This window comes from Phyllostomus hastatus, unplaced genomic scaffold, assembly GCF_019186645.2.
Source record: "Phyllostomus hastatus isolate PE091 unplaced genomic scaffold, TTU_PhHast_1.1 phas_scaffold_78, whole genome shotgun sequence".
Lineage (NCBI taxonomy): Eukaryota > Metazoa > Chordata > Mammalia > Chiroptera > Phyllostomidae > Phyllostomus > Phyllostomus hastatus.
Genome location: NW_025334041.1, coordinates 86,367,635 through 86,381,477, shown reverse-complemented (window position 1 = coordinate 86,381,477; position 13,843 = coordinate 86,367,635).

Genomic DNA, 13,843 nt, shown 5'->3' with positions numbered 1-13,843 from the left:
TTTCAAAACAGGATTTTGATGAGTTAAGTGTAAATGAATCAGAAACACATGGGTTGGATTTCCCTCCAAACGCAATGGGGTTTGTGAATGCAGCTCAGGGAAGGACCGGTAGGGGAGTGAGGGTGGGTCTGGGGAGGAGGGAAATGGCTTAATCAAACAGGTTTTCTCTTATTTTGGTTAACTTTTGCCACCACTGCTCCAAAGCTCCCTGTGTCTACCATCTCCCCCAACCCATCCCCAAGAGTGTGAGGCCTGGAGCTTTGCTGCATATGCCCCACCGAGAGACCCAGGGCCAACCCCGCCGGCAGCAGACTCAGGGGGAGCTGGATGCTCCCAGCCTCCCTCCAGCTGCTGTCCAAGATGCCTGGCAGAAGCAGTAGGGAGGCTTGTCTCGAGACAGTGCCTCTCTGCTCATCCTAGATTTCTGAGGTGGGGTGGCCCAGGATGGAGGGCAGAGCTCAGGATGGAGGGCCCTCCTCAGCGTGGCACACTTGGATTTACAGGGAGTAGGCCTCTGCCTTAGAATGCAGTGTCTCATTAAGGAGACAACTTTTCAAACAAGACTGTGTCTTCATGTACTTGAATTACGTGTATTATTTTACTTTACTATAAACATAATACTTTTTTTGGTACAAATCTGAAAAGCACAGAGAAGCAAAATAGCAAAAGCTACCTATAACCCCCACCCAGAGGTGACTTTGTTAACATTTTGGTACAGCTGCTTTCAGGCCCATGGTGCAAGTTTTTTAAAAATACAGATTTAGAATCATGCAGGATAGAGAGCAAAGTCTAGTGGTTACAATTTTGAGTCTAGAGTAGAGTAAGATACCTAGGTTCAAATCCCAGCTCCATCACTTGCCGCATGTTAGATCAAGTTTCCTAACCTTCAGGTTCCACTTCCCAAATTTCTAATAAGAACAACCACCACCAGCACCAATATATGTGCCAGGCTTCAGTGGGACAACATATATACAACCTTGGAGCAGTGTCCAGTACACAGTAGCCACTCAGTAGTTGTTAGCTCTTAGTATTTTTGTCTTCTATCTTTTTTTCTTACATACCTGACATCATCCTCCTATGTCTTTAATATTTTCTATAGCATGCTTGAATGGCTGCATTCTTGTTGTAGGTTATACACCCAATCTTTTCCTTTAAATATCTATTATAAACAACACTGTGATGAACATCCCCCTGCATTCTAAGAGGGTTCAGGATTGAGTTTGAGTTTTCTTCATGTAAGTTTCTTTTTGCATAAGTTGATTTGCATGAAGAAAATTAACTTGGAGAATATTTATGTTTATGGCCTAGGAGGAGAAATAGGGGATTTCTGTCCCTATAGTTTTGCCTTTTCCAGAATGTCAAATCAATGAAGTTGTATAGTATATAATGTTTTGTGTTTGGCTTCTTTCACTTTTCATAATGCTTTTGAGATTCATTCATGCTGCATGTATCAATACTGCATTCTTTTTTATTGCTGTACAGTATTCCATTATATGGATAGAACATAATTTTTACTAGCTGGTAAACTTTTATATTATTTCCAGTGTGGGTGTATAAATAATAGGTCCAAAATTTGTATTTCAGGCATAGGTGGACTTATATTTTCATCTTTCTTGAGTAAATTACTAGGAATGGAATTACTAAGTCATGTGCATACATTGAGTATATATTTAACTTTATAAGAAACTGACAAACTTTTCTTAAGAGGATGTGCTATTTTGCATTTCCACCAGGAATGTTTGGAAGTTTTGACTGATCACATCGCTTAGCAACAATTGGTATTTTCAGTGTTTCGAATTTTAGCCATTCAAATGGGACGTAGTGGTGCCACATTGTGTTTTAATTTACATTTTCCTCATGATTAACAATGTTGAACTTCTTTTCATGTGCTTATTTGCTATCCATATACCTTCTTTAGTAAGTGTTGAAATCACTTGTACATTTTTAAGTTGGCTTAATTGTCTTCCTATTACAACTTCATGCAGTAGGAATTCTTTATATATTCTGGATACAAATTCTTCATTATATATGTGTTTTGTAAACATTTTATTCAAAACCGTGTCTTGCCATTTTATTTTTCTGTGTCTTTTAAAGAGCAGATTTTAAAAATTTTGATAAAGTACAATTTATGATTTTTTCTTCTATGAATTGTCTTTTTTAGGTCCTAGCTAAAAATCTTTGCCCAACCCAAAGTCACAAAGATTTCCTCCAAAGCATTTTTCTAAACTATTTATAGTTTCAGGATTTACATATAGGTCTATGATGCCTTTTTGAGTTAATTTTTATATGGAGTGAGATATGGGTTAATGTTCATTTTTTGTATATGGATGTCCAATTGTTTCAGCACCATTTGTTGAAAGGATTCTCTTTTTCTAATGAACTGTCTTTGATCCTTTGTTAAAAATCAATTACCCATATTTGTGATGGTCTATTTCTGGACTCTGTTCTGTTCCATTGATCTAAGTGTCGATCTTTTCACCAATACTGCCATCTTGATTAGCATAGCTCCATAGTAAGTCTTGAAATCAGATGGTAGAGTCTTTCAACTTTCTTTTTCAAAATTATTGGCTATTCTAATTTATTTGCTTTTCTAGTTTGATATTGTCCTACAGCTTTTGGGTCTTCTTGATTTTTAATTGTTTTTTTTTCTTTGTGCTTCAGTTTGGAAAATGTTTATTGATCTATCTTTAAGTTCAACAAAACTTTGCCAGAAAAAAGAAAAAAATTCTTTTTTCTTCTGCATCTAGTCCCTGATTAAACTGTCACAGGAATACTTCTCTATGTCTGGTATTATGTCCTCCCTCCACCCCAGCATTTTTATTTGGCTTTTTTATAGTTTTCAGCTCTTCATTGAAATTCCTCGCCTATTTAAGCATGTTATTTACTTCTTCCACTAGATACTTTAACATAATAGTCGCAGTTATTGTAAGGTTCCTATTTCCAGATTTCAACATAAGGGTCATCTCTGGGTCTGGTTCTATTGACTGCCTTATCTCTTGACAATTTTTATTGCATTTTTGTGAATCTTGTAATTTTTTGTAGAATGTTGAACATAGTGTGTAGAAAAATAGCAGAAACTAAGATAAAAAGTACCTTTTCCCTGAAATGGGCATGACTCTTTTTCTGTAAGACCAGTAATGTTTGGTAGGGTTCTTGAGTTAATCTTGTCAATATGTTTACTGGGTTTGAATATTGTTGTTTCTTTAGTTATCTTCACATTATCACATCTTGAAAATTCCTCTAGCAGTATGTTACTGCCGCCTTTTGTGACCAACCCTTTCTTCTGTGCTCTAAAGGGAAATGGCGTGTTCCATCTCTCCTCTAAATGGGCTTCTCTCACTCTTCGAAAGCAAGTTCATCTGGTAGCCTCATGACATCAACTCTATCATAGTTTCAGGAAAACTCATAATCTGTATGTTATCTGGCTTTTTAGAAACCATTTTTATAGGGGCAAGCAATGTCCCCTTGTGATTTTCTATATCCTAAGAGAAAGCATATTTTTTTTTGCCTTCTCATACCTTTCTAGATACTAATAAGGTTTTCTCCTTTGGATTAAAAGTGCAGTGCATTATATTAATGGATTTACTCTTATTCCATATTTACATTATTTTAATAATGCCCAGTCTCAAGTTGTATTATTCTTTTATTGTTATGCTGAATTCGATTTTCTAGAATTGGTAAGCAGTTTTGTTACTATATTATTCATGTTTTGTGTCATGATTAATCCAGGTTTATAAAATCAACTGTAATATTTTATATCTTTTTCTAGTCTCTGACAGTTTATGGAGCATGGGCATCCTCAGTTCCATGAACATTTTGCATGATTAAACAGTCAATTCACTGCAAAATTTTCAGAAGTAGTTCTGTATCAACCTTCTCAATTTGTTACTTAATTATTGGTCTTTTAAGGCTTTATCTTTCTTGAATTCCTGTGGCAATTTGTACCCCTCCCCCCCCAAAAAAGAATTTATCTTATTGAGTGATTTAAAGTGAAACCTTGACTAAATTTATAACCTTTGGATTAAAATGAGAAGAAAAGAGCCTAGGCAGAGCCTCTAGGGCACCGATACTCAAGAGCAGAGGAGAAAGAGGTATTAAAAACGAGTGTGAGAAGAAACACCCTTCTTCAGAGGCTGTGGGAGCCTGGAGCAAAGGAAGAACGATTTCTCAGGATTGAGAGTACTCACTATTTCTTTGCCACGTTAAAAAGCAGAAGAAACTACAAATTAATCCAGAAGTTTGAAGGAAAATTTGAGATTCATGGAGTCCCTAGGCAAGTTAAGATGCCAATTGTGTATTAAGGCAAGAGAAAAAATATTATATAAATATTCAGGAAAAATGCCACACATCTATTTTTATGACAAAAAACTAACGTAAAGATATAATCCAGATAACGTGGAGATAAAACAAGAGTTCATAAGTGAAGAAGTCATGGCATAAAAGAAACTGTGGTGATTATTGAAATAATGTGGACATAGAACTAAGTCTAAATTATTGTCATTATTGTTTTAAAGAAGACTCCTTTCTTAGTTGTATTTTTAAAATATAAAATCAATAATGATTTGACCATTATATAGGGTTACCATATGACCCAGCAATCCCTCTCCTGAGTATCTATCTGAAAAATGTGAAAACATGTACATATTGGTAAAGATATATGCACCCTTATGTTCATTGCAGCGTTATTCACAGTGGTCAAGATATGGAGAGAACCAAAGTGTCCATCAATAAAGGAATGGATAAAGAAGATGTGGGCCCTGGCTGGTGTGGCTCAGTGGACTTATCATAGGCCGGTGAACCAAAGGATCACTGGTTGGATTCCTAATTAGGGCACATACTTGGGTTGCAGGCCAGGCCCCCAGTAGGGGGCGTGCAAGAGGCAACCACACATTGATGTTTCTCTTTCTCCTTTTCTTTCCCCACTCTCTAAAAATAAACAAATATTTTTTTTAAAAAAGAAGATATGGTACATGTACACAATGGTATACTATTTCGCCATAAGAAAAGACAAGATACTGCCATTTGTGTCAACATGGATGGATCTTGAGAATATTATGCTAAATGAAATAGGGCTGTCAGAAAAAGCTAAGAACCATATGATTTCATTCAGATGTGGCATACAAAACTGAAACTCATGAACACAGATAGCCATGTGGTGGTTGCCAGGGGGCAGGGTGGATAGAAGGTGGAGGGGGTCTAATATATGGTGACAGAAGATGGTTTGACTTAGGGTAGTAGGCATACAGTGCAATATTCAGATCTTGTGTCTCAGAAATGTGTACTTAAAACCTATATGATACTATTAATAAATGTCACCCCAATAAATTTAATAAAAATAAAATAAAATAAATATATCAAATCACTTTGACAAAAATTGAGAGGAGAGATTTAGGGAGAAGTATGAAGTAAATACATATTAGTTGGGGTTTTGGGTTAATAAATACTCTTTTGAAAGATATGTTTTACTGGGGTACAATTTACTATAATAAAAATGCACATATTTTTGGTGTATGAACCAAAATGAGCTTTGACAAATGCATACAACAATGTAACCACCTCCACAGACAAAATATAGAACATTTTAATTTTCTTAGGAGGTTAACTTGTGGACCTTCCCAGTTAATCTCAGCCCTTCATTCCCACACTGACCTGAGGAAACAATTTTTTGATTTCTCTAGTTTAGTTTTTCTTGAGTTTAAATGGAATCATGAAGTTTGTATTCTTTTTGTGCCTGCCTTCTTTTCTTTGTTATTTCTACAAAAAAAATCCATTGGAATTTTTATAGGGATCACACTAAATCTGTAGGTTGCTTTGGGTAGCATAGACATTTTAAGACACAAGTAAATGGAAAGATATTTTGTGTTCTTAAATTGGAAGAATATTTTGAATGTGACCATAAAAGAAAGACTTTTAATTCTTTACCATTGATTATATTAGCAGTGGTCTTGTCAGATATGATCTTTATTATGTTGAGGAATGTTATCCTTCTATACCTAATTTGTTCAGTGTTCTTATCATGAAAGAACATTGAATTTTGTCAAATATTTTTCTCTGCATTCATTGAAATGGTCATATGGTTGTTATCCTTCATTCTGTTAATGTGGTATATCACATTTATTAATTTGCACATATTGAATCATCCTTGCATGCCAGGGATGAATCCCAATTGGCCATGGTGTATGATCCTTTTAATGTGCTCTTGAATTCATTTTGTTGAGGATTTTGCATCTTTGTTCATCAGTGATATTAGCCCAAAAATTTCTTTTCTTGTAAGGTCCTTGTATGGCTTCAGTATCAGGGTAATGCTGGCCCTGTTAAGCAAGTTTGGAAGTATTGCTTTCTCTTTAATTTTTGGAAATTATTTGAGAAGAATTGGTATTAGTTCTTTTTTAAATGCTTGGCAGGATTCACCTGTGAAGAAATCCAGCCCTGTGATTTTATTTGTTGGGAGACTTTTGATTACTTACTTAATCTCCTTGCTCACTGTCAATCTGCTTGGTTTTTCTACTATTGCCTCCCTTAGTCTTGATAATTTTGTTTTTCTAGGAATTTATCCATTTCTTCTAAGTTATCTAACTTGTTAACATATAATTTTATAGTAGTTAATCTCTTATAACCCTTTGTTTCTGTGGTATCAAACCCTTATTTCTGTGGTATCAGTTGTAATAATCTCTTTTGTCTATAATATTAGTAATTTTAATCATCTGCTTTTTCTTAGTGTAGCTGAAAGTTTGCCAATTTTGTTTATCTCTTCAAAAAAGCAGCACTTAGTTTTGTTGATATTTTTATTGTCATTCTAGCTTATTTTATTTCTGCTCTAATATTTATTATTTCTTTTCATCCACTAAGTTTGTGCTTAGTTTGTTCTTACTTTTCTAGTTCTTTGAGATGTAAGGTTAGGTTGTTTAATTGAGATCTTACTTTTATTAAAAAATACATTTATTGATTCCAGAATGAGAGAGAAATATTGATGTGAGAGAAACATCAATTGGTTGCCTCTTGCACACCCAACCTGGACCACACCCACAACTTACGCATGTGCCCTGACAGGGAACCAAACCCTCCATCCTTCAGTGCATAGGACTATGCTACAACCAACTGAACCACACCAGCCAGGTCTTACTTTTATCTTAAAATTTATTTATAGAAATAAATAAATGGCATTTATTTCTATAATTTTTCTACTTTTGCTGAATCTCATAAGCATTGGTGTTTTTGTTTTTCTCAAGATATTTTTTTATTTCCTTTTGATTTTTTCTTCTTTGATTGACTGGTTGTCTAGAAGTATGTTGTTTAATTTCCACTTATTTGTAAATTTTCCAGCTTTTCACCTGTTATTTATTTCTAGTTTCATATCATGGTCTGGAAAGATACTTGGTATGATTTCAATCTTCTTAAATCTGTTAAAACTTGTTTTGCAACCTAACATATGATCTCTTCTGGAGAATACTCCATATGAGCATGAGAAGAATGCACGCTCTATTGCCCAGATGAAATGTTCTATGTATGTCTGTTAGGTTTATTTGGTCTAAAGTTTAGTTCAAGTCTATTATTTTCTTGCTGATTTTTCTGCCTGGATGACCTATCCATTATTGGAAGTGGAGTATTGGAGTCCTCTACTATTATTGCATTGTTATCTATCTTTGTCTTCAGACCTGTTAGTAATCACTTAATAATTGGGAAAGTCTTTAACTCTCCATTATTTCTGGAGGACAACTTTGTTAGGTAAAATATTCTTGTTGGACAGTTTTTTTTTCTTTCGGCACTTTAAATATACTGATATCTAAGGTGTGGGGGTATATACAGCTGTCCTGTGATGGACCAGAGTCTGGGTCTCTGGGGCTTACTTTAGTGACTCAGGTTGAGAGGAGGGCACTGCAGTAACATGGTCCCTGGGATGACAGGTTGCAGTTATGGCTTGGGCACAGGGTGCAGTGTGTATAGTAACAGCATAGCCTGGGGGTGGTGGGCCAAAGTCCCAACTCTGGCTTCAGTGGGCCGTTGCAGAACAACAGCAGTATATCCCCAGTGGTGGCTTATCAAAACTGTCTGTCTGGACCAAGGAGGTTGGGCTAAAAGCAGCAGCAGTGTGATCCCAGCAATGATGAGTAGAAGCTGTGACCTGAGTCTTAAGGTGGGACACAGAGCAGTGGCAACTCCAGTTACATATATGGCAATGTACTGTGGCATCCTGATCAGAGAGAAGATGGCACATCAGTGACTGGGGACCTTGGGGAGCAGGTCTCACCTCAGCAATATTTCTTCTGAAGAGGTACATCAGCAGGGACTCTGGACAACTCCATTAGTTGGGATTAGTGTTAGTGAACTGTGGAAATCCTTGGCAGCAAAAGCTGCAAATGTCCACAGCAGTGAAGCTTGGGGTTCTCCCACTCTCCTTTTCCCTAAGGGGTAAAATTCCTTTAAAGAGATCTTTCTCGTCTCTGGGCTGCTCTGGACTACAGTAACAGGTAAAAGGCTTCCTTTTTTTTTTCTTTTTCAGATTTATTAATCAATTCAGGATTTTTTAAAGTTTTTATTTTAATTGTTGTTCAAGTACAGTTTTCTGCCTTTTACCCCCATCCCAGCCCAACCCCCCAGCCCTCCCCTTCTCCCTCCCATTTCTATCCCCCCCTTGTTATTGTCCGTGTGTCCTTTATACTTGTTCCTGAAAACCCTTTCCCTTTCCCCCTGAAATTCCCTCCCCTCTCTCCTCTGGTCACTGTCAGCCTGTTCTCTATTTCAGTGTTTTTGGTTATATTTTGCTTGTTTGTTTGTTTTGTTGTTCAGGTTCCTGTTAAGGGTGAGATCATATGGTATTTGTCTTTCACCACCTGGATTATTTCACTTAGCATAATGCTTTCCAGTTCCATCCATGCTGTGGCAAAGGGTAGGAGCTCCTTCTTTCTTTCTGCTGTATAGAATTCTATTGTGTAAATGTACCACAGTTTTTTGATCCATTCATTTACTGATGGGCACCTAGGTTGCTTCCAGTACTTGGCTAGTGTAAATTGTGCTGCTATGAACATTGGGGTGCATAGGTTCTTTTGGATTGGTGTTTCAGGGTTCTTAGGATATAATCCTAGTAGTGGAATTGCTGGGTCAAAAGGCAGATCCATTTTTAGTTTTCTGATAAAATTCCATACTGTTTTCCATAGTGGTTGTACCAGTCTGCAATCCCATTTGATATAGCAATAAGAAAAATAAAATACCTAGGAATAAACCTAACCAAGGAGGTAAAAGACCTGTACTCAGAAAACTACACAACACTGAAGAAAGAAATCAAGGAAAACACAAACAGATGAAAACATATACTGTGTTCATGGATTGGAAGAATTAACATCATCAAAATGTCCATACTACCCAAAGCAATTTACAGGTTCAGTGCAATACCTATTAAAGCACCAATGGCATATTTCACAGACATAGAACAAACACTTCAAAAATTTATATGGAACCATAAATGACCCAAATAGCTGCCGCAATTTTGAGAAGAGCAAAGGAGGAGGGATCACAATAGCTGATACCAAACTGTATTACAAGGCCACTGTAATCAAAACAGCCTGGTACTGGCATAAAAACAGGCACATGAACCAGTGGAACAGAACAGAGATCTCAGAAATAAACCCCTGTCTCTATGGTCAGTTAATATTTGACAAAGAGGCAGCAACATAAAATGTAGTAAAAATAGCCTCTTCAACAAATGGTGTTGGGAGAACTCGACAGCTACATGCAAAAAAATGAAACTTGAGCACCAGCTTACACCATACACAAAAATAAATTCAAGGTGGATAAAAGATTTAAATACAAGTCGTGACACCATTAAAGTCCTAGAGGAGAACGTAGGCAGGAAAATCTCATTTATTTCACACAGCAATATTTTCACTGATATGTTCCCTAGAGCAAGGGGTCTAAAGGAAAGAATAAATAAATGGGGTTTCCTTTTCTTTTCTATGCAGCCATCCTTAATTTTTGAGTCCCATAAAGTTTTTGCTGTGCTTCTTTGCAGTCTAGGGCTTTCCCTGAGCTATTTTAATCAGTTTATAGTTGTTTATTGTTTTTGTGAGGAAGATAAGCACCTTGCTGACATCAATCCTTTTGTTCTTTAAGTTACTGAGAAAGAAGTGTTCCATATTCTAATTCTAAATATATGGATTTATGTATTTTTCCTTTTATTTGTGTCAGCTTTTGCTTCATCTACTTTGATGCTGTTTTACTCAGCAAGAACATTTATACTTGTGATGTCTTTTTGATGAATTTACCCTTTCATCATCATGAACTATCTTTCTTCATGTCTGATAATATCATTTGTTATTAAGTTAACCTTGTCATTAAAATTGCTACTCCAGCTTTTTTATGATTAGTGTTTTCAGATCGTGTATTTTTTATCCTTTCATGTTTTTCTCTATCTGTAAATTTATACTCAAAATGGTTTAGAGCATATAGTTGAAATTTCCTTTTCTATTTAGAGTGAAGAAATTCACCTTTTATTAGAATTGTTTAGGCCAAGGTTAAGCAAACTACACCCTGTGGGCCAAATCTGCCACACCATTCATTTACATATTGTGTATGGCTGCTTTTGCACCACAATATCCAAACTGAGTAGCTATGACAAAGACTATATGCCCACAATAGCCTAAAATGTTTACTATCTGGCCCTTTCCAGAAAGAGTTTTGCCAACCACTGGTTTAGATCATTTACATTTAATGTCACTATCAATATGATTATATATAAGTCAATATATAATCATATATATAGACTATATATATAATCAAATATATATAATATCAATATATATTTTATATATTGATATTATATAATCATATTATTATATAATATCAATATATTATATATGTTGCTTTTACTATTTGATTTTTATTTGTCTCATTTATACATTTTCATTTTTAATTCTTTTGAATTAATGATTTTTATGATTCAGTTTTGCTTCCACTATTTATTTATTAACTATACTTATTTTATGTTTAGATCGCTCTAGTGTTTTTTTGTATGTCTCTAACTAATCATGGTCTACTTCCAAATGGCATTATACTGTTTCATGTATTATGTAAATCCTTATAGTATACTTTCATTCTCCCCATTCTTTGTGCTATTGTTGGCATATATTTTACCTCCTATAGGTTATAAACTCTATAAAACTATTATTAGTTTCTTAATTATATTTTAAAGAAATTTAAAATGAGAAAAAGTATTTTATATTAACCCATGTATACTCTTTTCAGTGTTCTTCATTCTTTAGTATAAATCCCAATATTCCTCTAGTATCATTTTCTTTCCACTTAACTACTTTCTTTAACAATTCCTGTAGTGAAGTATATTAAGTGATAAATTATCTCAGCTTTTGTCTGAAAGATTTAATTGTACTTATAATATTAAAGTCAATATTCACTGGATTTAGAATTCTACTTGGATACCTTGTCTCAGCACTTTAAAGATGGCCTTTCTTTGTCTTCTGGCTTGCATAGTCTCTGGTGAGAGGCATGTGGTAATATGCTTATCTTTGTTTGCTAGTATATGTTTCTTTTTTACTGGATGCCTTTTAAATGTTCTCTTTTACATTGCCTTTCAAAATTCTATAGTGGTTTTTCTATGTATTAATCTTTCTTAGGGCTAGTTGATCTTCTTGGGTCTGTGGGTTTATAATTTTCATCAAATTTGGAAAATTTTTAGTAATAATTTCTTCAAATGCTATCTGTCCCTCTCTTTCTTTGTCCTGAGAGACCAATAACATATATGACAATATTTTGTACCCTTGATCCCCTGATACTACCTCACACTTACCCACCACACTAGGGATCTGCTCCCCCACCCCTTTCTGAGTCAATTGTATAGTTTATATTGTTGTATCTTCACATTTACTAATTTTTCTTTTGCTGTCTCTATCATGCCTTGTCAATTGATGGTCATTGGTGCCTATTCAAAGCCAACAGGAGTCCCCAAATTAAAGTATGGTGAAGAAGGAGATTTCATTCAGTGCAAACAGCTCAACTGTGTGATACAACACAGCTGTGGAACCACTCAATTGTGATACAGTTTGGCTGTAGAACAGTACAGCTGTCAGACAACAGCTCAATCATTTTCCAGCTCAATTATGATACAGAACAGCTGTAGGACAGCAGGCTGTGAGGTGGCCCTGGGACAAGGTGGCCCTGGTACTGCAGCTCCAACCCTCTGCTGCACTTTGGTCTGATCCCACAAGACAGCTTAAGTGATACAGCTCCAGCCAGGGAAACACAGTCTTCAGTGAACAAAATAGCACTCTCCAAGCCAGAGGAGAGCGATTCATACAAAGAAAAGTCAATCCTCTTGCAATTGAGGACTCCACATTCTCACGGGTTCATTGGTTCAAAAAGCACTGTCCTGTCAGAATGGAGCTGCTCTGATTGGTCAGTGAAGGTGACCAATAAAATATTAATATAGCAGCACAAAATATAAAATATATAAAATATAGCAGCACAGCTACAATGGGACAGGGAATGTCTCAGTCTTACTGATTAAAGTGCCATTCCAGGAACTCCTTCATGAGGGCTGGTTCAAACGGCAGGAACCCAGTGCAGCCAGGCAGTTTAGTTCAGTCTTCTCCCTGAAGTGCATCTTGAGGGAGAGGCCCCTGTTTAGCTAGGACTGTTTATAAATTTGAGTCCAAACAGCCACCAGGAGCCCTTTCTAACAGGTTCCCACCCCCCCCCCCCAGGGTCAACACGATTAATCCCATCCAGTAAATTTTTCATTACCGGTGTTCCATTTGAATTCTATAAATATATCTCCCATTTTTCTTTAAATCTTATACAAACTCATAATAGCTGTTTGAGCATCTGAATTTTTTCCTATTGAATGATTTTTTTTGACTGGTTTTGGGTCATGTTTTTCAGCTTCTTGTCATCTCTAGAAATTTTACATTGTCAATGACACATTCTTGTGAGTTGGGATTTTCTTTTCTTTCTTCGTAAAGCATTGGGCTTTGTTGTAATAGGCAGTAAAGTTACAGTGGTTGACTTGATCCTGGCTAGGACTGTTTTAAAGCATTTTTCTGGTGTGTTTTTTAATCTAGGGTTTGGTCCTATCATTAATTATGATTTTCTCAGGGTCTCTACTGAATGATTTCCATGTTCAACAAGGATTCTTTCACCCCTGTTTGATAGCTTAGGATTGTTCAGCTTATGACTCCCTAATTATTTTTTCCCACTCTCATGGAGTTTCATTCTACATGTACCATCTTAATTTCCATCAGACATAAGAGGACCCCTATGTAGAGTTCTCAAGCTCTTTTTCTAAAGAGCTTACTCTGTGTGGCAATCCTTCCCCTAAACATTCAGCTGTAACCAACTTTCTGAACTCCCACTCCAGTGAGATTGCTATACACAGCTTGGGATCCCCCTCCCTCTTCTGTGGTTCAGACATTTTCTCCTCCAGGCAGAAGCCAATGCAATTAATTATGGGGGTTTCCTCATTTCCCCACTTTGGGACCACAAGCTTGAGCTGCCTGTTGTCCAATATCTGAAAGTACTTGTTTCATATATTTTTTCTAGTTTCTAATATTTAAGGGGGATAGTAAGCCCTGTCCCTATTAATCCATCATCACTGGAAGTAGAAAAGTAGATTTTTTCCTTCTTGACTTGGATAATCATAGACAAATAAGTTGCAGAAATTAGCTTTTAAAAATTTTCTGTCATTTACTGCAAATATTACCAAAATGCAAAAGTATGACAAAGGAAATAACCACTGTTATTATTTTGTCCTGTGTCTTTACAACTTTTGTATGTACTTGGTGACGCTCATAGATATGGGTTTATAATATAGCAAATGGTGAGGCTTGGTAATGAAACA